This window comes from Aphelocoma coerulescens, chromosome 15 (assembly GCF_041296385.1).
Source record: "Aphelocoma coerulescens isolate FSJ_1873_10779 chromosome 15, UR_Acoe_1.0, whole genome shotgun sequence".
NCBI lineage: Eukaryota > Metazoa > Chordata > Aves > Passeriformes > Corvidae > Aphelocoma > Aphelocoma coerulescens.
The window spans coordinates 2406491-2431147 of NC_091029.1; the positions used below are offsets into that span (position 1 = coordinate 2406491).

The following is a 24657-nucleotide window of genomic DNA, read 5'->3' on the forward strand; positions in this document are numbered from 1 at the left end:
CACCCAAATATTATCAGCAGCCTGTGGTCTCCTCTCAGCCAATATGCTGCTGCTTCTTCCCATCAGGAGACTGGAGCTTCCCTTTTGACAGGATCAGAGAAGAACAGCACTTCCAGCAAATCTTCTCATTTCTAAACAACTGCACCAGCAGCCCTCACAAGATTCAAGGCTCAGCCTTTTGGGGAAGGATGTTTTGCCTTTAATTAGAGATCAGGTGTTGCAAAAAGAGCTGGGATTGGGATGTTTGGCAGGAGATGCCTGCAGGTTTCTGCCAGTGCTGGTGAGTGAGTAGCCTTCACTGCCAGCACCATCCCTGTGGCCATGAGCCCTGTCTGTGCTGCGTTCCTGCCCTTCCAGCATTTTCATATCCCGCCTGGGAGGAGGCTGGGCCTTGCAGGGGAGTGGATCTTGAACCTTCTCCATCATGCAGTGCAGCAGGATTGATTTCCATGCTGCAAGGAGACAGGGCTGTGAGAGCAGCAACTTGGGCCGGTGATTAGCAGTGTAAAATTATACATAAAGTTGCTGTTTTTACTCTTCAGGCACAGAAGGTGAGAGGAAGAGTAGACAGAGACAAAGGTGCCTCCTCTTAAGGCTGCATTACCTGAGTCAGACTCTGTATTAGATTATTTATACTGTGATCTGCCAGCTTTGAAAGCCCTCCAGGTGCTGTAGCACTCTCCTGTTGAGGTCAGGACCACAGTCACCTTTCTCTGTAATTTCCTTTGTCATTAGTGCTTTTTAAGAAATTACTTATACTTTAGAGATGAGGTCTAAAAGCAATTTTGGAAACAAAAATGCTGTTTGTTACTCCCACAACAGTTACACTTATTTAATTTGGAATGAATCAAGTGCTATTCAGTGCTGTTACACCTGGGTGACTTTCAAAACACTTTTGTGTAAGCAACTGTCTGCCCACGCTGGGGTATTCTTGTCTCTGCAAACACCGTGATTTGTTTTGTAAAGTACCTGAGTTTATATCTGAATTGCTACAGTCTCTTCTTAAAAACTTCCCATGATGGACATTTCCCATTTCCCTAGGCAGCCCATCCTAGAGCTTTCTCTTTAGTTGGCTTTACTTACAGTACTGTCTAAAACTTCCTGGCTATAAATTAGGCTGATTTCTTCTTGCCCTTCCCAAGGTTCTGGAGAACAGTTGCTATCCCTTTTGCAAATATTGGAAGATCATTATCATGTTCCACTCATTCTTCTCTCTTCTAGACTAAACAAATTCCCTTCCTTCCACCTTTTTTTGCAGGTCATGTTTTCAAAACCTCTTTATCGTTCATTTTATTCTCTTTGCACACACTCCAGTCTATTGTCTTGTGAACGAGTACTGCCCCAAGCTGAGGAGATGGAGTCTCCCACTACAGGGCAAATCTTTTCTAAACCCTTATCAGCTTCATAACATCCTGTTTGGAATAACAGCCTATGCAGCCAGCATCCCCAAAAATTATTTACTTTTTCAGCTATGTCTTCTTTGGTGATATTCAGGCCAAATCTTAGGGTGCCATTAGATGTGCTCTTTGTTTCCAATTTAGACTCCCTTCATGAGTCTCAGTAGCCCCTCTCTCTGCCTGAGTTCTTCCATTTGTGGAAAAAAAATAAAAGGAGGGAGAAAAATATATCCTTGATATACTAAACAGCCCCATACCCGCCTCATAAGATCTTACAGCCCTCAAAATATTTGCTTAATCTCGCAGTATCTTGGCAGGGCACATAGGTATTAGCACTCCCAGGTGTTCTTATCCACTGATCTCAAAATATTCTCCTTCTTGTTTTAAACATGGGGAGAGTGAAGTGTTTGGAAGCTCAGTTTTCATAGGCAACAATGATCCCCCCCACTCCATTTAAAGTCAGTGGAAAGTGTGGGTTGCAAGCCAGCAGAACTGGGCTTTAAGTGACAGGCTGGGGTCCCCTCGAAAGTTAATCCCACAGGCAGGAGTTAGAGCCCAGGTTTCCTGAGCCTGTCTGCTGAGCAGAACCAGCCTGCCTCCCACTCAGCTGTATGAACACACCTCACATGGTCAAACCCATCCATAATCCCCCAGGAAAACCTCCTCAGTCGTGGCAGGGATCACGGTGCCCTGGAGAGGAGTTGGGTTCATCACCACTTGCGCTGCTCCCCAACTTGAAATCTTGTTCCTCTCGTATTTGTTTGCACATTGCACAGCTGAGAAGGCTGCTAAAGGAAACAAACAGCATCTGTGCCAAGCTCTTCGGGTCTCCAGCAGTAAAAGATATTAATAGTTTCCAGCTCTGTGTTTTGCATCCTGCCTTGCTAGAGCTCACCTGCTCTCTGCGAACCGGGAGGCTGCTCAGTGCTGCTCATCGAACAAAAGGCTGGTTTGTAAAAGACAAATCTGGGGGAATTTTTTAAATTCCAAAAATAGACAAGGGGGGAAAATGTGCCAGCAAGATGGATCTCATTTCATTTCCCAAATCCCTCTGGTCTCCAGAGTTCATTCTTTGCTCTTAATGTTTCATGCTATGGCTTATTTTAGGCTCCTTAGTGGAAAGTTTAAAACATTTACTTAAAGGCAAAGCTTCAGCTGGCATAAAGTGTCACAGCTCCCTTGGCTTCAGTTGCCTTCAGCAGAGGAGCTGCCCTTTAGCATTTAAATGCTCATTAGAGAATGGAAAACTGTGTTGCTTGAAATCATCTGTAAATACTGAGGAGAAAGGAATAGAGAGGAAGGGGCCACAGTATTGATTTCAGCTGAGAAAGTGTCTTTCCACATGGACAGGTGCAAATGCAGAGCACTCCTGACACTCACTACTCTTCAAGTCTTTCCTCAGATCCCACTCCAAAGCGGCTGCCAGTGCTCTACCAGAAGCCCTGAGGGGCTGGTGGTGCTGGATCTTGCCGGGCAGAAGGAATGAGGCTGCAGGAATCTCCTACAGGGCAGTACAGGCTGCAGAGCACCACCAGCCTGGAGCCATTTGAATGGCCGTGCCCCAGTGGTGCTCCTTTGTGCCACAGAGGTGTGTCCAGAAGCACCAAGGGGTTCTGATAAATGTTTTTCTGGAACACACAAGTTCCTTGTCTAAAACCTTTGGGCCAGCCTAGAAAGGTGCTGGTTTAGCTGAATAGCAAGGATGGAGATTCCCTCTTACACCTGGCAATGCCCCATTCCAGAACCATTCCAGCTCTAAATTCCGTCCCTGCTGGCCTGTTTTGCTCATTTTGCAGCCCTGGTGATCCCACAGGGAGGGCTAGAACAGCACTGTCACAGTTGCCATGCAGTCAGTGCTTTTACAGGGAACATCTGCAAGCTCTTCCTTCTGTTCAGCATATCCTGAAGGAAAAAGAAGAAAAAAAGGAAGTAAAATCAGCAAAGGTGCAAGATGTTTTTCTTTTGCTGTCAAGTTTAACAAACAGCAGCCATCTGAGCCTGCCCCATTTTATGAGGTTGTGTTCCTGCACTGGTCCCTTTCTTGTGTGTCCTGACTGAAATTGAACCAACCTCCCAGATTCTCTGGTAAATCATGTCAGCAGGGCTATTCCTGATCGACACCAGCCTAAGACCAGGGGAGGCTGCCAAAGCCCAAAGGATGAGAGCAGTTATTTTGCCAGCACCCTGGCTGGATTTGTGTCTCTGTAGGAATGAGTACACTTCCCTTTGCTTTTGCACTGGCACCAGCGTGTTGACGAACTGCAGTGCTGCTATTTATCCCGTAATTGCTCCCATAACTCACATTAAAGTAACAATTTTCCATAGAAACAAACACAGGCAGAGCTGACACCGCTCAAACTGCTTTTATTCTGAAACACACTCTGTACTTTGGGTTTTAAGGATGGCAGCTCTGGAGGCTGCTCCATGTTCCTGGTGCTCCATGTTCTTGGGTTTTGATGGAGTTAAGGGGAATGAGACTCACTGGGCACTCGCTTGCTCTGGGCTGGGGAGGAAGGGTTGGATTACAGCCCACGTGGGGCTGAGGACCACTCAGCATGCTGTGATTTCAGGGGAGATGGGTGTGCAGCATAGCTCAGGACAGGGTGGTTCTGTCCCCAGTGGTTCCTGGGTGTTCTTAGGACATGTTCATCTGCCAGTGTTCTTGCCAAGACGCTCCCTCTGCTTAATTTGCTTGTCAGCATTTCAACCTGGGCTGCTGCTCTGTGTTTTTACTTGTCTTGAGAGGCTCAGTCAGGGAGAGCAGCAGGAGTGCCATCCCTGGATCTTATCTGGGGATATTCATCCTGCTCTCTGCGTCGTTTCAATTACAGGTGCCACAGCTGGGCATGATCAGCCTTGGCTGAGTCAGTTATTTGAAATGATTAATGAAATAATTAGCTGGCAGATCTCAGCTGCATCCTTTGGGCCAACCTGGCATCAGTTCTTATGTGGGGTCATCATGGACTTCAGACCCTGTGCCTGACCCTCGTAAAGCATTATGCACATAGGAGATGTCAAGAGGGGTCTTTTTCTTTTCCAAACCTGCCTGCCTTGCCTTGGCACTAGAATTGTCAAGTACCACCCTAGTTTTGTTCATCTGTAGAGCCAAGAGAAACCAGGCAGAGTCAAAGCTGTTTGTATTTGCAGCTGCCATTATTTATAGCAATTAGATGTCCCTGGTGATGGTGTTCCAGTGTCTCCCCATCCTGTGGGGCAGGAGCAAGGATTTCTCATTCCTCAGAGCTGTGTACGTTTATCCTAAAATCCTCCCACAAAGGCAGCCCTTCCCAGGGCTTTGCCACAGGCACTGCAGGCGTGGCAAGGTGAATACATCCCTACTGGAGGTTGTTGCCAAGCCTCCCTGTAGCCAAAGAGGAGGGAAAATGGCCCCACACTATCTCTTCCCAAAGCAGGGAACTGTAATGTCCAGTGAGATGTAGATACTGGAGCGCTCAGAGCCCTCAGCCAGGAAACTGGGCCCCTTTAGAAAAACTGCTATGCAGTCACATAAACACCATTCCTGCTCCAAAACACTCCTAGCATCATGGAAAAGCCAAGAGCAAGCAGGTGGATGGAGAGAGGAGGGACGTGGAAGCACAAGGTGATGACAGCAGCAGCACTGTCACAGCACCCAGGGCCAGGAGGTGGCCAGAGGGCACCTGCTTTGCTGTGGGCTTTGCTTTGCACACTGGGGAAAGGAGGGGATGATGGAGCAGAGCCCTGGAAAGCTGGAGTGGGCTGGCTCCAGGCAGGCAGCGTGCTGCTTTTGCCACTGTGTGTTTTGAGAGATTGTGTGATTTGATGTAGAGTCTGTTAGAGTTGGCTGTAACTCGCTTATGCTTCGTCCGTGCAGATAAAGTTGCGTTCATATTATGCTTCTCTGCTCCACACACACGCTCTAAGTCTGAAAAGTGTGGTTAGATGCAACTTTGGCTGTGCAGCTTTCCCAGGAAATGCCTATAGAAACTGTCTGGCAGGAAACAGCTACAAAGGGAAGAAGAGGAGGGAGGCGAAGCCCAGCAGACCTGGATTCTTAGAGACCATGTGCAGCTTCTTCCTCTCCAGTTCCTCAGGGCTCTTGGCTGTCTCTTCATGTTGCTTCCAAGGCCCCACACATTACAAGTGTCTTTCATGAGGGCTTTTCAGCCTCCCACCATGCCTGAGTCCCATCAGGTCTCTTCTCTTCTGAAGAAGAAACTTGTAAGGGTTCAGTAGCCATGACTGAAGCCAGATTTTCAAACAGAGCCAGCTCTCCATAAACTGCTGGGCTTTTCTGAAAGTCTGGCTCTGAGAAAAGCCTTTATTTCCTTTTTATTTTTTTTTCCTACACTAGGACTGAATCAGTAACATAAACATTAGGCTGGAGAGGCTGAATATCTCCTCCCTAGAGGGCTTCTCTCACTTTCTGCCTCCTTTAGCTCTGCCACGGTGCTGATAACCAACATGTGCCACATGGAAGCGTATCCATGGGGCTGACAGAGCCCTGTTCCATGGGCATTTTCAACCCAGGCTGCAGAAAGAGCTGGGAAGGAAGGAGTCGGAAACAAGCCTCCCCTGGCAGATGAGATGGAGCAATCACAGCCCTTCCAGCAGGCAGGGCTGTATTTAGGCAGTGCAAGCCCCTGCTTTGTGCCTAAACACCTGAAGTTTCCAGGCATGAGACCAGGGTTTTGACTTTCCCTTAGACAAGCGTGGGTTTGGCCCAGTCAGGGAGACAAAACAAAGTGCATCAGCTCACCAAATGTGAGGAGAGCAGCAGGGAGTGGGACCTGCCCCTGTTTTCTTTCCATGGCTGCTTTTGAATCAGCTTTGAATGATGGCAGCTAAGAGGGACCAGGGCAAGAGCAGACAGGACAGGAGAGATGCCAGGTAGGGCCATGGTGCCCATCACCTCCTTTCCATCCCCCACAGGACTCGTGTTACTCATGGGACAGTTCCTGTTGGACTGACCACAGCAGTGTCATGCAGGCTGTTCCCACGGGCACAGGGATCCATGCAGGATCAGTGCAGCAAAAAAGAACAAACAGAAGCAAAGGAACTAAGAAATGCCTCCCCTGTGAAAACCTTCCCAGTTCCTGTGTCCTGCCACAGGATTATTGCCTTGACTTGCCTCACACATTTGCCAGCAGCAGATTCTGCTTTCAGTGAGTGACTTTAAAATATTTACCTATTTTTGAAGCAAGAAGGCAGAGAGAGGATTCCCTTCCTCCTTCTCCTGGTTTAAAAGAAGGCTTAACTTGAGATGTGAAGCACACATCAGTGCATCTCCCCACCTCCCCTTGAACTGGACTGTTGAACAGCCGGGCTGCAGCCTCCCTTGCACCAGGATGTGGTTGTGCCCAAAGCTCTCATCCTCCCAGGATGCAGAAACATCAACTGAGTAGCATCTACCTGCGTTTTCTTTTGCCTAGAGGTTGGCATGGGGCGACACCAGCTAGTGGCTCGTGTTTTCACAGGTAGGGGCTCCAAATTTGTTCCAGAAAGGGAGTTCAATTGCCCCTAACTTCTCCTGAGTCCAGCAGCTTCAAAGGCATGTCCCCCACACTCTATCATAACAACATTTAGAAAGCAGTTTGGATTTCTTCCAGCTGGCCTCATGTTACAGAGATCCCTATCAGCACCCGGGAGGAAAGAATTAGCAAGAAAAACAAGCGTCTCTTTAAACTTCCCAAAGAAAATGAAAATGCAAAGAAAAAGGGCCTGTAAAAAGCATAGATGTAGCCCAGTGACGTCCAAACAATGTGCTCTTTTCCTAGGGTTGTTTGAGGTAGAAAGGATCCTAATGCTTGACTTTTCTTGTGTCAGCTGGAGACTTTGAACACCAATGGCAGGGTTTTATCAAAGCCAGATGCATTTGCACAGGTACTGTCTGTGTGACCTCCCTCCCAGCCACTGGGAATGAGCACCTAGAGTGAATATTAACCCAGGCAGGAGCGTGTGCCTGGGGATGCAGGGAGTCACCGGGGCCAACCAGACAATAAACACGGACTTTCAAATGCATCTGCTTGGCTTTTCATGCCAAACTCCTTTCATGCCCTCCCACAAGGGACTTCTTGTGGCTCTCTCTTCCCCCAGAAAAGCATCCCAGCTGCAGACTTTTCCCGTTTACCAGGAGATCAAGCAGTCAGGCTCGGAAAGCCTGGAACAGGCAGCTCCCCTAGTAGCAGAGAGTTTCCCCCACCCAAGGCGCTCCCCCAGCCTCAGCCAGCCGGGTTTGTTGTGGTTTCTGCTGAGCTGCCTCCTCTTGCAGAGCTGTCCTGTGCCCCAGCCCAAGCCCTGCAGCCATCCTCGGCATCTTTCTGTTGGTCACAGGCTGACGTGCTGACATGTGAACAACTCCTTTTAAAGAACAGATACCCTCCGTTTCAAAGAGCAAAGTCCCTTGGGCAGCTGGGGAGAACTGGCAAAGGACACAGACTGAATTTGTTTTTGCTTTGCGCTCCCTGTGGTGCTTCACACGAAGGAGCCAGTGGCTTGAGATGGAGCTTGGGGACCCAAGCTGGTGCCCTTGCATGTTAGAAACCATTTCCGTTAGAAAGCCTGACAAGAACTGTCTGGTTTGGGGTTTGTGATCCCCACAGAGCTATTTTGCTGCATTTCCCAATACTTTCTCTTCTTCCCTATTCAGTCTGCAGATGGGCCCAGCCTCTTAGCTGGCTCTCTTCAAAGGAGGGCATTGTGTTATGCCATCGTTTATCATACTGTTCTTTTCTCCAACAAATTTCCATTATGATTGGAGAAAAAAAAGTCTGGCAGCCATCACCTCTGCTCTTAGCTGAACTTTGGTTGGTTATTGAGCTATTACTCATAATTTAATTGTCTTCACTTGCTCTATCTAAGTAAAAAGATGGATAAATCAATAGATATAGATAGATTAAAGGATGAAGGAGTAGGGGAGCATTTTGGGGTGATTAGTGGCCCAAGTCAGGTTGGAAAGGGAGGGAAATTGCATTGAGCTGCACCAATTTACGCCTTCCAAGATACTGACTTTCTGTGACCATGAAACATTTCTCACTACAGAACTCAGCTGAGTGTCTGCTTGGGTTTAGTGTGCAGTTAAATGAAAATTCACAAGATGCAATTCAAGCAAAAGTTACAGATTGATGTTTCAGCTTCTGAGAGTCCAAAAAAGTGAACTTGAGCATATGTAACTTCAGAGACTAACCTAATCTTCCCCTCTTGCTGAGAAGATTCACATAGCAACAGTGAAAGGGGCTTTCTTCAATTTGCTTTATCCTGTGTGTATTTAAGATAACCCTTTTTTTTCCCAGAATTTCATTTAGCTACTCATACTACAAACACAAGGACAGATGGTCACCAGATCAAACTTAATCAGCATTCTGTATGCTGGATTTTGAGCTTAGAAATTCATCTGGTTCTAGTAAAGCACAGTCTGAAACCTGCCTGATGTTTAACTCAACCACAGAATTGTATTAAATTTCTAAGCCTCCCCATCCTCACAGGAGATTGAGATGGGAACCATCAGGCAGTTTTTAAAAGGGGTTGATTAGTAGTTTAATTATCAGAGATATCTGCTCTATTACTAGTGTCTCACTGGAGAAGAGCATTTTTAATGGGAGGCTGAAGCCCAGTCTTACCCTCTGTGTCTTCCTGGAATTCATGACAGGACTAAATCCAGCCCTGGAGTCCGAGGATGCAGTTTTGTTTACATCCCCTTACACCACACTGAATTCAAGGTCTAGACCTTGGCAGCGCACCCTCGGTCAAGGCAATTTGAATTATTTTCCCATGGCTTCTTCTCATTCCTCCTTTCATCAGGCTCTTCCTTTCTGTGCCTCTCTTTGTTGTTCATCATTGGGCTGAACTCCACATGAGTGTCCCCATCCCAAGGAGCTGATCTTACGTAGACAGGACAAGCAATGAGCTCCCACAGGGAAGGGCTGTCAGGCTTCTCCATGCCCAGGAGGACACAGTATCCAGGTACATCAGCAGCCATAGAAAAACCTCCTCTTCCTTAAGTGAAGTCAGGATTTGATGACCCCATGTCCTTAAATCCTCTGTCCTTCAGGCATGGTGACGTGTTTGCCCTCTCCAAAATCCCTCCTCTATTGTATCCCCCATGCCACAGCCTGTCTGAGGTGTGTGTACCCCTGCATCCAACTCTGCTGCCTGTGTTTGTGTAGCTGTGGCATGGGGCTGCCTGGCTGGGAACCAAACCCCACTCCAAACAGCACAGAGGCGACAGCCATCTGGGTCTTTTTCACGTTTGGCTTCATTGTTTTAGGATCAAATCCAACCGCTGCAACCTACAGTAACTCTAGACTTTTCAAGGCTCAAAGCTTTCCATAGAGCACGATCTGTGGTTACACTGTGGAGAAGCAAACCTGGAAAAAAACTTGTTGGACTGGCTCAGAGGTATTTTAGTTAGTGCAGAGGGCTGCCAGTGGTGAAACCAGCACTTGTGGAGCATGAATGAACGGAGGGTGTTTCATTCTGTGCACGTTGGACAATTCAGTCCTAACTGGGCATTATGGCTGCACTGGGCAGGTCACTCTCGAGATGTATTTCCATTGCCACGTAATAAATATAAATACTCTTTATGAGACACTCATGGATGGAAGGCATCTAGTGGTTGCTAAAGGTTATTCGGATGATGTATATTCAAAGCCCTCCTGTTTGGCATTAATTAGCACAATGTTCTATTTTGCAATTTCCCAGCACAGACACATCCAGATTCCTGCTAGGAATTGGAAATGGCATCATCCACCACCCACTCCTCCACCCAAACCAGACAGCACTGATAAAATCCCTCCCTCCCATGAGCCCCCCACAACCCCATGGCAGGGACATGCAGGGGTTTGCAGGATGCCGGGTTTTTTTGCATTACAGAACCCAGACATTCCTTTCTAAGAGGCCTCAGGCTGGGATCTTCATGCAGGTCTCTCCCATGGATCCCAAAAGCCCAGTGCCATTAGCTGGGGGCAGTCAGAAGCTCCTGATTTGGCATGTGGACTGGGGTGTTTCTGATGTCCAGGTTGAAGATTGCTGGTTGCAGGAAGGTGATGCCCTCAGGAGCTCCAACCCCTCAGGAACTGATGGAAGTTTGCAACTCACACACTGATTTGAACTCTTCATGTCACAGCACTGGGAGGAACTGGTATACACCAGTCCCTTACGTGTTTCCCATTTCTCTGGGCTTGGTTGCTCCAAGCCTCCTATAGATGCTTCCTAATGCAATACTAAGGCAAATGTGCAGAGGCACTGTGGGAGCTGGATTCTGCCCTTGCGAAGTCCAAGAGAGAAGGGAACACTTGCACTTTTTCTACCTATTTTATCTCTCTGTTGGGTGTCTGAAAAGCATTTTCTACCATCCCCAAGCTGCAGGGATAATTAGATGCTGTACCAACCAAACTGCCAAAAGATGAAAACTTGTGTGTTTCAATATTGCATGGAACATGACTTAAAATAGCTAAGCAGATCCTGTAATTAGGAAAGTACCAACTAACACTCATATCCTCCTCTGCTCTAGGCATCCCACCTTCGGGATGTTCATCCCACCTCCGGGATGTTCTGAGCTCCTGGCACTGGCCTGGCAGTGCTTTTCCCACTGACTTTTGTGCATCCTCAATGCAAAGGGACTTTTTTGCTTCTTTCTCATGAGTGGTTCTATCTTGCCTCATGTAAGGACCACCAGACTGAGCTCCAATGCTGCAGCTGATTCTTCTACATTGATCTCCTGGGTCCTGTCCCGTGACTGAGCACCCATGGGGTGCAGTTACAGTCCTGGAGCTGTGACCCCTTGAACCCACCGTGGGGTTCTGCCTCCATTGCCACCATCCCCATGGCACTGGAGCTCCACAGCAGCTCTGCCTTTGCCAGCACCAAGTCCGTGCACGCTCTCCCAGTGCTGGAACAGTCAGGCTTAGATGCACCAGTTCATTTTGGGTTTTATGCCTCCAGCTTCCCTCCAGATAAATGTATTTTTTTAACTCAGAAATGCATTCGTTCCAAGTCGGATGCCAACTGCTCCCAGTGCCAAGAAGATGCAGCGCTCCTTCTGCTCACTCTGTTTTCCTGTGAACTTTATCAGTTTTTGCTTGTTTCTCTGTGACCTTTGGAGCCCATTCAAAGTCATCTGCCTCTTGCTTTGATTTTGTTTCAGTCCAGTGCAGGTTGCCAGCTGATTTGTTGCCTGTTTTAACACATCACCAGCAAATCACCACCTCTTCATATTGTTCAGTCAGTCATCAAATCCAGGCTTGCCAGCTCTTTTTGTTAATGGGCTAGGAGGGATTATTACATCTAGCTGATGGGACCAGAAAGCTGCTTAATTACAGCTAACAAATCTTTAAAGCCTAATGTTGGACTTTTATGGCCAGTGAGGGGTCTGGCCTCTGTTATGGACCCAAGGTCCACCTGGATGTTGGCTGTACCTCATCTTTCCACTGGTTAGCCAGGCACTTCAGCTGCCACATGCACTGGTTCCACTGCTGGAAATGTATCCCCCAAGTTGTTGCACCAGAGATTTGGCTTGTGCTGGTTCTGGGATGGAGACAGCTCTAATTGTAGAGCCAAGCAGGACCTCCTGGGCGCTGTCCTACAGCTGGTCCCAGTTATAGGTAGCCAGGGATCAGGGGGACGAGGAGCTGGTGGCTTGTAGCTGTGATTATTCCTGCAATGTTGGCAAGAGCCAAGGTGGACATGGGAGCCCCAGGTGAGGTGCAGGGTCCACAGGCTGTGTCCAGGCTCAGCTCCAGCACCACACAGCCCACAAAGTGTTGCTTCCATGCCTGGAAGGTTCCACGTTATCCAGGTATTCCTCTGGAGAGCTGTATTGAGGCCCGTTTGCGGTGAAAGGCAGCAGTGCTTTCTCCAAGACTGAGGTGTGTTTCTCTGCACATTCCTCTGAGTTCCCCTGCCAGCTCTGGGTACTGTGCTTGATGGCTCGTTGAGGACCAAGATTTCTTTTATGGGCCAGGAGTAAAATCCATATTTCTCTCCAATACAGAGGACAGTCAGAAGGGAAGGACTAGCCAACTGACCAAAATCCAGCCTCATCCAGGCACCATGGGCATCTCCCACAGCACCATTCAGGAACTGAGGTATTGATTTATTTCTTGAGCACAGATGTGGTGTACATAGCTTTAAGCTGTTCTAACTCCATTTTCTCTGTATGGGTCCCAGGCCCCTAAAGAAGGGGATTTAGAGAGGTAAGTGCTCACTGACTAGATGTAACTTTGATGAGTTTACATAGAACAATGGGTGTAGCATTTTCAAAGGCCTGGACTCTCTCCTGAGGTTTAACTATTACTCTTCCTCCTTTTGTTGGTTCCCTTCCCATAACTAACCAGAAGGAAAATGTGAATGTTCCACCTGAGGTGGGGTAAGTAGTAGCAGGGTGAGGGCCTTGTTTTGCTGTTCTGCTTTCAAACTTTGTAGCATAAAGACTGACGCTGGGTGGGGGCCATGCACAGCAGAGAGGATCCCTTGAAGAGGGCAAACCTCAAGCGTGCTGTGTCTGAAGTTAGGTCTCTCTTGGAGTTTGAAGCTCGTCTGTTTGTGTGGCCTCAAACTTCTCCTGAAAGGCTGAGGATGAGGTCCCACAGGAGCCGGGGCTGGAGAAGAGCCCGGACAGGTCCATCCAGCGCTGCTCTGGTGCCTGCGCGCGGCCGATCCTGGACCACTCCCACCCCACTCCCGCACCATTCCTGCACCATTCCCGCACCATTCCCCTCTTTCCCCGCACCATTTCCCTCTTTCCCCGCACCATTCCTGAACCATTCCCGAACCATTCCCCTCTTTCCCCGCACCATCCCCGCACCATTCCCCGCTTTCCCCGCACCATTCCCGCACCATTCCCCTCTTTCCCCGCACCATCCCCGCACCATCCCCGCACCATTCCCCTCTTTCCCCGCACCATCCCCGCACCATTCCCCTCTTTCCCCGCACCATCCCCGCACCATCCCCGCACCATTCCCCTCTTTCCCCGCACCATTCCCGCACCATTCCCGGACCATTCCCCTCTTTCCCCGCACCCGGCGCGGGGCAGGCGCTGTGCGCGGGGGGCGGGGGCCCTCTGCTGGCTGCGGGAGGAACTGCACGTGGGGCCGGCCCTGGAGCGGGGATGCGCTCGGGGATGCGCTCGGGGATGCGCTCGGGGATGCGCTCGGGGATGCGCTCGGGGATGTTGGTGACCCGAGTTGGCTTTAAAGAGGGACAATAAACCAACTGTGAGAGCTGAGAACCTCCAGATTGGACAAAGGAAGGAATCACGGTCTCTGTGCCTGCAGGTTCAGCGCAGGGTGCAGCCCTTTTGCCTCACTTTGCAGGGGAAGGAACCCCACGTAAGTCCCCGGGACAGCCCAGGTAAGGCCTGAGGTGGGGGTTGGAAGGGGACAGCAGCACAAGAGGGGCAGATTGGAGGTGCCCAAGGCACAGGGGCAGAACTGTTCACCAGCACGAAGCACATTTGGGGCAGTGATTGAAGAAGGGACGTAAGAGCAGGGGCCAGAATCCAGCATTCGTTTGTTCCCTGTGTTTCTGAAATAATCCCTTGGAGATCAACGGGGTTTCACATTTTTCCCCATCTGTTCTTAATCTGTTTGCCTGACAGATGCCAAACCACCATACCCTGCATGGAAAAACACGAAACAAAAAACAAAGCTTTATATCTTCTCTGGTTTTATTCAGAATCATTCCCCGGAGCCTGGCACTACTCGTGCCCCAGGCATGAGCAGGGGTCCAGGGAGGAACCTGCCCCTGGGACAGATCTGCTGGCAGCAGGGGCTCACAGAAGGCCCAGAGAGTCTGTTCGGGGCACAGACTGTCTGATGGAGCAGCTCTGTGTTTATGCAAACCCGATGACTCTGGTTGGTGATTATCTGCTGCTGGCATCCTTCTGCTGCCAAGAAGCCTCTACCAACATCCCTGTCCTGCTGTTCCAGGCGCTGCAGATTTGTACAGCCTGAGGCAGTCCCAGCCCAGCAGGAGGTGGGCAGAGAGAAGGGAACTGCCTTGCTAAAGGTCACAGAGCAGAAGGAAAACCAGCACCCTGAACCCTGCAAAGGCTCCAGACAATTTGTCAAGCAGCCACTCATCCCAGTGTTACCTCAGAGTCTATCCCTGCAAAATCTGTTGAGGACATGAGCAACAGCATTTTAATGGTAACCATAAATACTTTATTTAAGGCTGAGACTTGGTGACTACAGCACTGTCATTATCAGTGCCTGGAATGAACCATCTCTGGTAATAAATAATCGAGGATAACTCCCAACATCAAAAATTTTTCTGTGCTAAGGTGCTCCCATCTTCATCCTATCAATCAGAAAGTCTGAGTGTTTGCAACAGCTCATATCATAAATGGACTTTAAAATTTTTCTCCCCAAATACTTAAACTGGTTCTTTCCAGGGCACTGCCATGTAATTTACAGCCTTATCACCACCTCCTTAATGGCTGCCAAGTTCTTTGGGGTTCTTTGAAAGTGAACATAATAAAAAGATACGAGCTGAGACTAACCACAGGTTTCAAGCCTGCAGGTTCCTACGTGCCTTTTTTGGGTTTTTTTCAGGAAGCTGATGGAAACCAATTCTGTATCTTTAAGGCAAGATGACAAGATTTTAGAATTCCCCTGACTAGTGAGAACAGAGAATTGATACAGCCCTACAGCAGCCAAATGCCAGCACATCTCTACATCTCAACTTCACCATTAGTCTCAGCTAAGAGATGGAAGGGAGAGATTTCCTCCTTGGGTATCATTTGCTTAATCAATCTGAAACACAATCCTGCAGTCTGAAAACAGGTCTGAAACAGTGACAGTTAAACAGCTGTGCAATTTATCTATTGCCCCAGGAACAGAATATTTAGATAAGGTTTGGCTGAGCAAAAAAGAAGGCTAGGAAAAGATTCAGCAGCTCTAATAGGAGAGGGAAAATGGCACTGTCTTGGGCTGTTAGCATCACAGCAAGCCCTGCTCTGTTCAGGCACTGCTTCCCACCAGCCCAAGCCTATGTTAATTTAATAGATGAAAACATCGTGTGCCTCCCCAGTTTGGCAAAGGTAGGATTTGGGGTGAAGGAGATCTCCTTCGCTTACTCTGCGTGTTTTGCCAGTATCCCCCAACTCCCTGAAATGTCAAAAGAAAGATCAACAGAGTGAAATGTAATTTCAAAGAGAAACACGATATTTTTTTAAATGTCCTCACAGCAGCAATCATAATAAAAATACAAACCTGAGGTTTGTAAAAATCTAGCAATAAAACCACAGACATCTTTACAACTCCCAGATACCCAGAGCTCCCCGGCAGCAAGCGCAAAAACCCTCCCAGACCCAAGGAGCAAAACTCTAACTGGGGACCAGGCCTAATTGTTTTACAGCCTGCAAAAAAAAAAAAAAAAAAAAAAGCCACACATGACACCAATTCGCAGGTCATTACCAGCCACCATCAGGGAAGATAAAATAAACTCCCTTCATTTTCTCTCACCTAGAGACCACGGAGCCGCTGAGTTGTAGGGAGGTGGAATGCTGTGCTTACAGGCAGTACGTGGTTTGGGTTTATAAAACAAGCTCAGATCTTTGTGCTGTTTTCTGGTCATTAAAAGCCCTTTTCAAAAGACAGATTACAGGCATCTGTACTCCCCGAGCTAATAGTGAGCATGTTCCGTTCCACAGGAATAGAGATCATCTCTCTTAAAATGTGAGGCAGGCCCACAGGCAATGTAGCTCAGCTTCCCAGTGTGCTCTGGCAGGTTATTTAATATTTCCATGCCTTGAATCTCAGCAAAAGAAATCCTATATTTAGGTATTTTCCAACCTTAATACTTCTACGATTTCTCCCACTCTTCGGCCAACCAGATTGAAAGCTCTCTTCCCATGGGCACTGCTTAGTAAGAGGAGGTAACGGAGGACTGTGGCAGCACAGGGCTGTGCGAGGTGATCAGACTTAGCAGTGGTGGGAAATTATTCAAAGGGGGGGAAAAAAATCAGTGTAGGTCAGGTTTAAAAACTCCAGATTAAACACAGCCTCAGCCTAGTACTGTACAGCTGTCGAGTCACATAGCAGTAGGTTCCTTGATGCTGATAATTTAATGATTCTCTGGCCCAAGGGTACATCTCCCACTGCGAATCCGCTTCTCCAGAGCGGCTTTATCGCTGAGCTGAAAGGCAGCAATCATGGCTTGTGTGTAAGTGTGTGTGACGAGCGCTAATGCACGGTAATGGCTACAGCACATCCAGCGGGGCTGACAACACCGACAGGCGTCTGGATGTGTGTTTTGTTCCCTGAACACAGAGGTCAGTGCTGTTTTCCTGATGATCTTTGATAGAATACAGTAGGCACAGCCTGAGCATACACCTCTAAATCGGTCAGTGATTGCTTACAGACTGAAAACTATATTTCTTAATTTGGGGGGATTTTGTGAAAGTCTTAAAATGTAGATTTCACAGGTTTTCTTTTGCCCTAGAAAAAAACGTTTGTTCTTCTCCTCTTATTTCTAGGCTATTTACAAACTTGTCCTTTTTCCTTTGTGGACTAATTGTCTAAGTTTAGCTATCTAGCTGAAGAGCTTTTGGAAAGCTGTTCTGGGCCTTAATTACACCCTTTCTGATTGGAATGAGAACCCTTACTCCCCAGGTTTCTGGGAAAGGCCCACGATATAATTGAAAGGTGGGAACTGCTTTTGCCCTTGTTTGTTCAGTCACAGAATTCTGGCTAATGGCCATCTCATGAATTAATGCTGGAAAATAATGGATTTACTAAGAGTCTGGTTGGTAAAGTGGAGATAAGGGAGCTGAGTAAGGGGCTGACGCCTTCTCCCAGCCAGCAATTGTAGCAATGTTTTACGATCAGGGAGTAGCTCAATTCACTTGCACATTTAATGGATGAGATAAGGGCAGCTTGCACTAAATTAGCTTTCTGGGCAATATATGATACAAGGGATGCAAAACCCTTCTGGCTGCCTGCTGCTGAGGGAGCCAAAGCAAGGCAGAGCCAGAGCAAAGCTATTTGCAGATGATGTTCTCTCCTACTAAAAATAACTGCTGGTGCTTCTGAGCACCCGGCTGTAAAGGCATGACCCTAAGGCAATGCAGGCCAGTGGGGCACAGCTGGGGCACAGCTGGCCACGCTCTGCTCAGCACCATTTCCCTACTTGGCAGCAAGGCTGCAGCAGAGTTGCAGGAAGGATCTGTGTGCCGTGCCTCCATCCATGCACAGAGATGCGAGTGCAGCTCATGGCAGCTCCCACCTTCTGCTCCTCCAGCCCCAAACGTCAGGCTGGATTAGGTATCTCCTGGATCCTGACCTGCTTTCTCCTCCTCAGTAGATGTCTGGGCATCAGTTTCAGCACTTGACATCCGATGTTCCTTGTTCTGCAGAGGTTTTCTCTGGTACCAGGAGCCCCCCAGCCTAAGTCTTGTGCAAACGAAGGAAAAACAGTAACTAAAACCAGCCTCTGCCTTAAGGAGCTGACAGCATCTCCCTTATTGCTCCCAGCTTCTGTAAATAAATCCTTGGTAATGTCACTGTTTTTCGGAGGACGATAAAAGGACCTGTCGTCACTCCCTGCCCAGACTTTTCCTGCCATTCGCTCAGCTTTCCACTCCCTCTCCCATGCAGGGAGAAGTTTGTTAAAAATTAATTCTCATCTGATGACTGCTAATTATTTTAGAGGCTGTTGGTAAAGTGCAGCAAAGAGACCAAAGACAGTGCTCAAGAAGAGCCCTGCGGGAGGAATTCTGCCTTGGATGGTGCCACTGAGCGGGATCAGGCCATGAGGATTTTAACTGATGCTCCTCCAAGAGGATCAGCAGAGGTACAAAACAAGGATCACTGTTGAGGTCTCTCTCTCTACACAGACACACTTGTGCTCATTTGGTTCTGATTTTTAAAATCTTCCCCTTTGAAATGGGGAGGGATCACATCACCCACCAGATTTCAATATTTTGGTTGAGTTTCATCCTGGCTGTTGTTCCCCACCAAGCTCAGAGAAAGACTCTGCCCAATCCCCTCCCCTTGCCCTCCCTTGCCTGGTGCTGCCATGAGAAGGGAACTCGCCCCTCAGCCTGTGTGCTCCTGCTTGCACGGAGGGACAGCCACTCCAGCGTGCTGCTCTCCTTCCCCACGGGGTGAGCAGGAAGCTAATCCCGGATTCTCATCTCAGCCACGCTGATCTAATTAATAGTAACTCTTTTGGCTTTATAGGGTGGAGGGTGCCTGGATTTAGATCTGCATTACCGGAATCAAAACCAGGCCAGCTGTGCTTGTTGATATTAGAGATGCACAGCAAAGAGAAACAACATCCGTGTGCAGTGACACAGGAGAGGTGATTAAACCTTCCTGCTTCCAGCTCTGCTGCTCTCCCCTCTCCCTCTCATCTGTGCTTTCTCAAAAACAAAGCAGGCAAAAGAAAAACTGAGAGGCACCTGGGAAGCAGAGCCAGCAAGAGGCCTTACAAACCACTGCACATCATGTCAAGGCTTTTGTGATCTCCGATTTTGGGGGAGCACAAACATTGTGAGGTTTTACTGCAAAATGCTCATACCTGAGAGCCTGACGTTTGTCCTTTGATGGATTGGGGATTTGAATTTCTGGCCATCACTATCCAAAGTTCAGGGGTTGTAAGGGGGGTCAGAACTTCCTCCAGTTACAGTCACTGAGCTATAATGGTATTATACTGCACTCCCCTCTTCAGGATTTTTAAAGAATTTTGCAGATATTAATGACACATAATTACCATGCTCACGTTCCATTTTGAACATGAAGAAACTGGGGCAGCTCAGTGCTGCTCACCTGGTGAGGGGCAGAGCAGCCTTTCGAAGGATAACAAATTGGGGTGACATTTGCAGGGGGAAACTTCTCAGAACTGAAAACTTCAGAGAAACCAGGGGCACATGGAAAAAATGCTCAGGGACTATTTCAGTTTTATGTCTGAATGAATGTATTTTTATCCCTAGGTTTCCAACAGGTTTTCCTTACATGGAGTACAGGTACATATTTCTGTTCTATAAATATCGCATCTTAAGCCTTGTTAATAAAAAGCACTTCTTTGGAACAACACAGATGGGGGTTTTCCTTCATTTGTGTTCAGTTATTAGGGATCCATATTGCATTTAACATCCTTCTGTCTTTCCTGCCAGGATGATTCAGATGGCAAATGCATTTCTCTTTTGGCACAGGTTCTAACTGAATCATTTTCTCAGACTAGTTTGTCACCTAACGGGATTCTAAATTAAGAGTCCACATTTTATATGAAGAGCTGGATGGATCTGAGATAAAATGGAAGGGCCTTCCTGCACTGCTGCTGGCAGAGCTAAATCTCCCCCTGTACCAAGCTTTCCACTTCTGAACACCCATTTAAAACTGGTCGTCCTGGTTTTAGCTTTGACTAAAGACTAACGAATTTTCTTTAAAATATTTCCTTCTAGGCTATGTTGCACTTCCTTTTCCCTGGCCTTAGGAGCTGCAAGGTGCAAAGCACATAAAGATCCATCCTCTGTGTCCTCACACACAACAGAATCACCTTGAAGGTAGGTAGAGCCACCAGCTTGCAGCTTGACGCTGAATTTGATTTTGTTGAAGGTGTGAAATACTTCCTTGTGCTGTGTGTAGTGCATCTTTTGACTAAGAAAATAATTATCTCTGACTTCTAGAAACTTTATTTGGCCTTTTCTATTGGTTGCTTCAAAAAAAAACCAAGTTTCTGTCTCCTAATTTTGAAGTCCCTTATAATGAAGTATTTTAATTCCATTACAAACATAGAAAAGGCAGTGCATGCATAAATGCTTGTGTGCATCTGCCAGAGACAGAATCACAGGCCAGTGACTGCGCCATCATCTTCAACACTGATTTGTAGAGAAAATGCAGACAATATCCAGCCATGTAGGACTGCACACCCAGAGCCTACCCCACTGGTGGGCAGCTGAAGGTCACATTTGTCCGTATATTAATGCAGAAATTACAGTGCAGAGTGAAGGTGCATGTGCAGAGCCAGACAGGCTGCAGGAATTCCACCCCCACAGCTCTCCTGGAGCTCTGCTGCAGCTGTACTTGTTTCGGTGGGCTGGGGGGAAACTCACACACACAAAAAACTCCCCCAAACCCCAGGCAGGCTTTTCCCCACACATCCACGCACATGTTGCCATGATCCTTTGGAGCACACACAGCTCACAGATGTGTCCAGCCCCCTCGTCCTTCATACCAACACACACATGTGCACACACACTGCTCCCAACACACCGACACACCTGGTGCACCTCTGTCCTCACTTCAGCTGGGAGGGAGTTCAGTTCTTCTCAGTAGCTGGTACAATGCTGTGCTCTGGATTTGGAATGAGAATGTTGCTGATAACAGAGTGTTTCGGGGGTTTTTTAAGTTCTGTTCATCCTAAGTCAAGAACTTTTTCTCTTTTGTGTCTCATGCTTTGCCAGTGAGGTTTGAAAAAGAAACTGGGAGGGAGCAAAGCTGTCATAGATGACCTGAGCTGACCAAAGGGACGTACCAAACCATAGAACATTATACCCAGTATATAAACTGGGGGAGTTACCAGGAAGGGGGGTCGATCTGGGTTTGGGGAGAGGCAGTCTGACATCAGTCAGCCAGAGATGAGCAATTGCATTGTGCATCACTTGTTTGGGGTGTTTTTCCTTTCCCTTTTTATTATCATTATTACTTATTATTATTATTGTGTTTTAGTTTGTTTTCAATTATTGAACTGCTCTTATCTCAACCTACAGGTTTTACCTTTGATTCCCCTCCCCATTCCACCGGCGGGGGAGTGGGGGAAGAGAGGAGGGGAGTTGCGTGGTGCTTAATTTCCAGCTGGGCTCAAACCATAACCTCTCTCGGGAATGCACATTCCCTCCTCTCCCACATTCCCACGCACCTGGAGCCCTCCTCCTCCCTCTCCCTCTCCCTCTCCCTTTCCAGGTGCGCGGAGCCCGCGCACGCCGCTCCCGTGTGCGCGCACGCCCCGCCCCGCGCGCGGGCCCGGGCGGGCGGGGCCGGGGCGGCCGCGCGGTGCCGCCGTTGCCAGAGCGACGGGCCCGGTGCCGCAGCCGCACCTGCGCCTGCGCCGCCGCCTCCGGTGCCGGTGCCGCCGCCTCCGGTGCCGGTGCCGCCGCCGCTCAGTGCCGGCCCCGCGGGGCGCCCGCGGTGCTTCGGGCGGGGGGAGCGGCGGACCCGGCTCGGGCTGAGCAGGTGAGGGGCCGGGCGGGGCGGCGGCGGCTGAGGCGCGGGCGTGCGGCGCGCTGTGCCCTCCGCCCCGGGCCGGCTGAGGGGGCGTCAGCGGCATCGCGGCCCCCGGCGCTGGGTGGGGAACGGGGAAGCGGCAGCGTTGCCCCGGGAAGGGGGCTGGAGGCCTTTTTCCCACTCACACGAATCCACTGCCAGCCCAAGGAGCCTCCCGTGAAGGGCGGGCGGGGCTGTCGGAGCGCCCCGCCGGCCCCGCTGCGCGTTAGGCGGGGCGGCCGCGGCCCCGGGAGCTGCGGTGGCCGGAGGAGCCGCGCCTCGGCGGGGGGAGGTGCCCCGGCGCTGGGGCGCGATCAGCCGCTCCCGAGGGCCGGTCGGAGCCCCCCGGGGCCGGGGCGGCTGTCGCGGGGCAGCGAACGGCGCGGCGGGTGCGCGCAGGGCGGCTCCGGGCCGGTGCGCCGGGCGCTGGCGCTGGACCAGAGCGCTTCCTGCGCCCTCCTCAGAGCATCCAGGGCCCTTTTCTGGCCACCGGAGCACAGGGGATGAAGGAGCTGCGCTGCATCTCGCTGTACCCCCCTGGTCTTTCCATTTGTGCTGGCTCGGGGGCAAGGACGTGTCTGTATTTCTGTTTGGGGTGTGCCCCAGAGCAAGAGAGCGGCCGCCCACCGCCTCCCCCTTGCCCAGCTCAGGCTTCGGTGGGGCCGCTGCAGCCGCCCGCACCCACCGGGGCAGGTCTCGCACCGCATCCTCCTGCATCCTTCGCAGGCGCCTTTTGCGTCGCACCTTTTCACTTTAGAAAGTGACAACGGTGTCGTTTTCATGAGTAACACAGGGCCGGTAAAGGGCTGGACGGATGGATTGTGTACATTTTGGAGTGGGTAGGGAATAACCTTCGTGTGAGAGGAGGAGGTTTTTCCTGTGGAGGAGAATGCCTGTCGTCTGTGGAAATGGCAGCAGAGAAGTGCAGGGCGTCTTCAGACATGGAGATGCTTCCAGACGCAGTTTCCCTACGCAGGACATGGGGTGGGACAACAGAGAGGAAGGAGGGGCCCTTCCCACCCTGGACAGCAATGGAATGCACCTGAGCCCACCTTATTAAATTGGGTAAGGTTGAGACAGTGAAGGTAAATGTGAACACAGAAGCTGAGGCAGCCCTGGGGGTGGAATTGTCTGTTTTGATCTGCATTGCAGGTGCATAGGAAGCATCCAGGGTACTTGTTGGCTTTACTTAGATGGTAAGATGCTTACACTTAAAAAGCTATATTGAGCTTTTGCAGTACCAATTATACTCCTTAATTAAAAAATGAAAGACAAATGGATGTGACTGTAAATACAGTGCCTTTTCCCGTATAATTTGCTCATTAGTGAATGCAATTCTGTAGTGCGTTACTACGACTGAGCCTCTGGGAGACTGACATTTATGCTCTTAAATGCACATTGCTTTTTGCTTTGACAATTTAAAGCAAGTGCTTTATACACAGATAAAGGCTGTCTTGTAATATTGTTGATTTTTCAAGCTTTTGGTTGTACTGAGGCTCCAGCAGTCATTTTTAGTGAAACAACAAAGACTGGAAGGTCATAAAAGAGCAAAGTATCAGCTGGATAAACTGATGCATAACCACTTGTTTTCATCCTATTGTACTTCTGCTTAATATATCTGTAAAGTTTCCTCCCTCATCCCCTTAGAAAAGATGAAGGTCTCGTGACCAGTCCAGATACTCTTAAGTAGTTTCCAGTCCAGTAGTTGTTGCAAACTGTAGAACAGCAATAATTTCATTCCTTACAGTTGTTTCCTTTACATTGGATTTCAGATACAGCTGCATGCTTTCAAATTATTTTTTTAATGTCTTTTGTTAAAAAATTCCACTGTTCCTTAGTGGGCCCCAATTCAAGAGGCTGTAGGTGTTAAGGGTGATATATTTCTTCATCCAGATCTACCACATTAGTCAGTCCTTTAACTGCAGGAGGCAGAACACAAACTCCCCACTGCTATTACGGCAGAATGTGGACCATAATGTAAAGTAAAATAAAATATTTATTGAGCATTATAAACAGCATAATAGAGTGAGTGCAGTTTTAATTTTTAGGCATTTAGTTTCTGTTCTGTGGCTTAAAAAACAGTGATTTAAAGTAGCAAAACTGTGAATGATTGTTTTCATATTGGATAAACAGATTACTACTAATCTTTTTACTCATGTTTAACTTCATTTTTCATAGTAAAGTTTAAAAAAAGGTAGCAGGTTGTAGTTTATTTCATAGTGAGAACAGACATCTTCATCTTTCTGAAAATTCATAATGCTGAAGAATTTTTTTGCTGGCAAGTGATACTTTCTGTGCATATTTATGTATATGTGTCTGTTAGTAACTAAAAGTGATGGGTTTAGTTGAGCAGCACTTCACTGAAAATTCAGCAGTCAGATAAGTTGATGAGGGGGAAAAGCTGAGTATGGGACATAGTTTTTTCTTTTTGCTGGTTTGGAAAGCAAAGCCACCAAAAGGAAAACGTAAGGATGTTGGTGTTGAGGAAAGAGGTGCCTGACAGGTCTGTGCTCTGGCTTCCTGCGGCACAGGGGGGACACGAGTGGCTGTGACACATCCGACAGCACAGACACAACAGCTCTGTCCCGAGCGAGCGCGGCCACCGGGCTGCTGCAATGAGCCCATTGTGTAACCACAGCCTGGACTCCCAGGAGGGTCTGGCAGAGCCGGAGCCTCCCTGGGAACAGCGGTGCGGGGCCCGTGCCCACGGCCTGGGTGCGGCTCAGGTGGGAGGATGCCCTTTGTTCTGGCACAAACCATATCACCAGGGCTCTGCTTTCCTCTGCTGAGACGAACCCTGCTCTCTGCTCTTGTGTACATCCGAAGAGCACATGAAGATGGCAAACGAGTGGAGCTGAGTTGGAATGTTAACCCCTGGTTACCCCCTGCTGTTCCTTCACCTCTGTTCCTTCACCTTTACCTGCCTGGCTGTAGTATTGTCAGTGAATGTGGGCCTGATTTGTCTCTGTGCTCGTTGTTAAGTGATGTAAAAAATATCTTCCTCTAAACCAGGATGTCCAGCAGTGTGATAACGGGTGTTAGTCTATCTCCATGTGAGCAGTAAATGATTTTGCTTA

General features: G+C 48.8%; 1 protein-coding gene across 13 annotated transcripts in view; it reads left to right on the forward strand.

Moving 5' to 3' along the window:
• CCDC92 (coiled-coil domain containing 92) overlaps positions 1-24657 on the forward strand; it is a 104448-nt gene that overhangs the window by 69335 nt on the left and 10456 nt on the right. For 6 of the 13 annotated variants that reach the window (XM_069030557.1, XM_069030564.1, XM_069030562.1 and 3 more), the window contains 4 exons: positions 12367-12460; positions 18024-18167; positions 19309-19341; positions 19780-19881. The gene's annotated coding sequence lies outside the window, so the exon portion shown is untranslated. Of the gene's footprint in view, positions 1-12048; positions 12242-12366; positions 12461-12709; positions 12744-15740; positions 15895-16460; positions 16648-17693; positions 17869-18023; positions 18168-19308; positions 19342-19779; positions 19882-21419; positions 21551-24657 lie in introns of those variants that run through there. The other 7 variants (XM_069030565.1, XM_069030566.1, XM_069030567.1 and 4 more) reach the window with 7 other exon arrangements.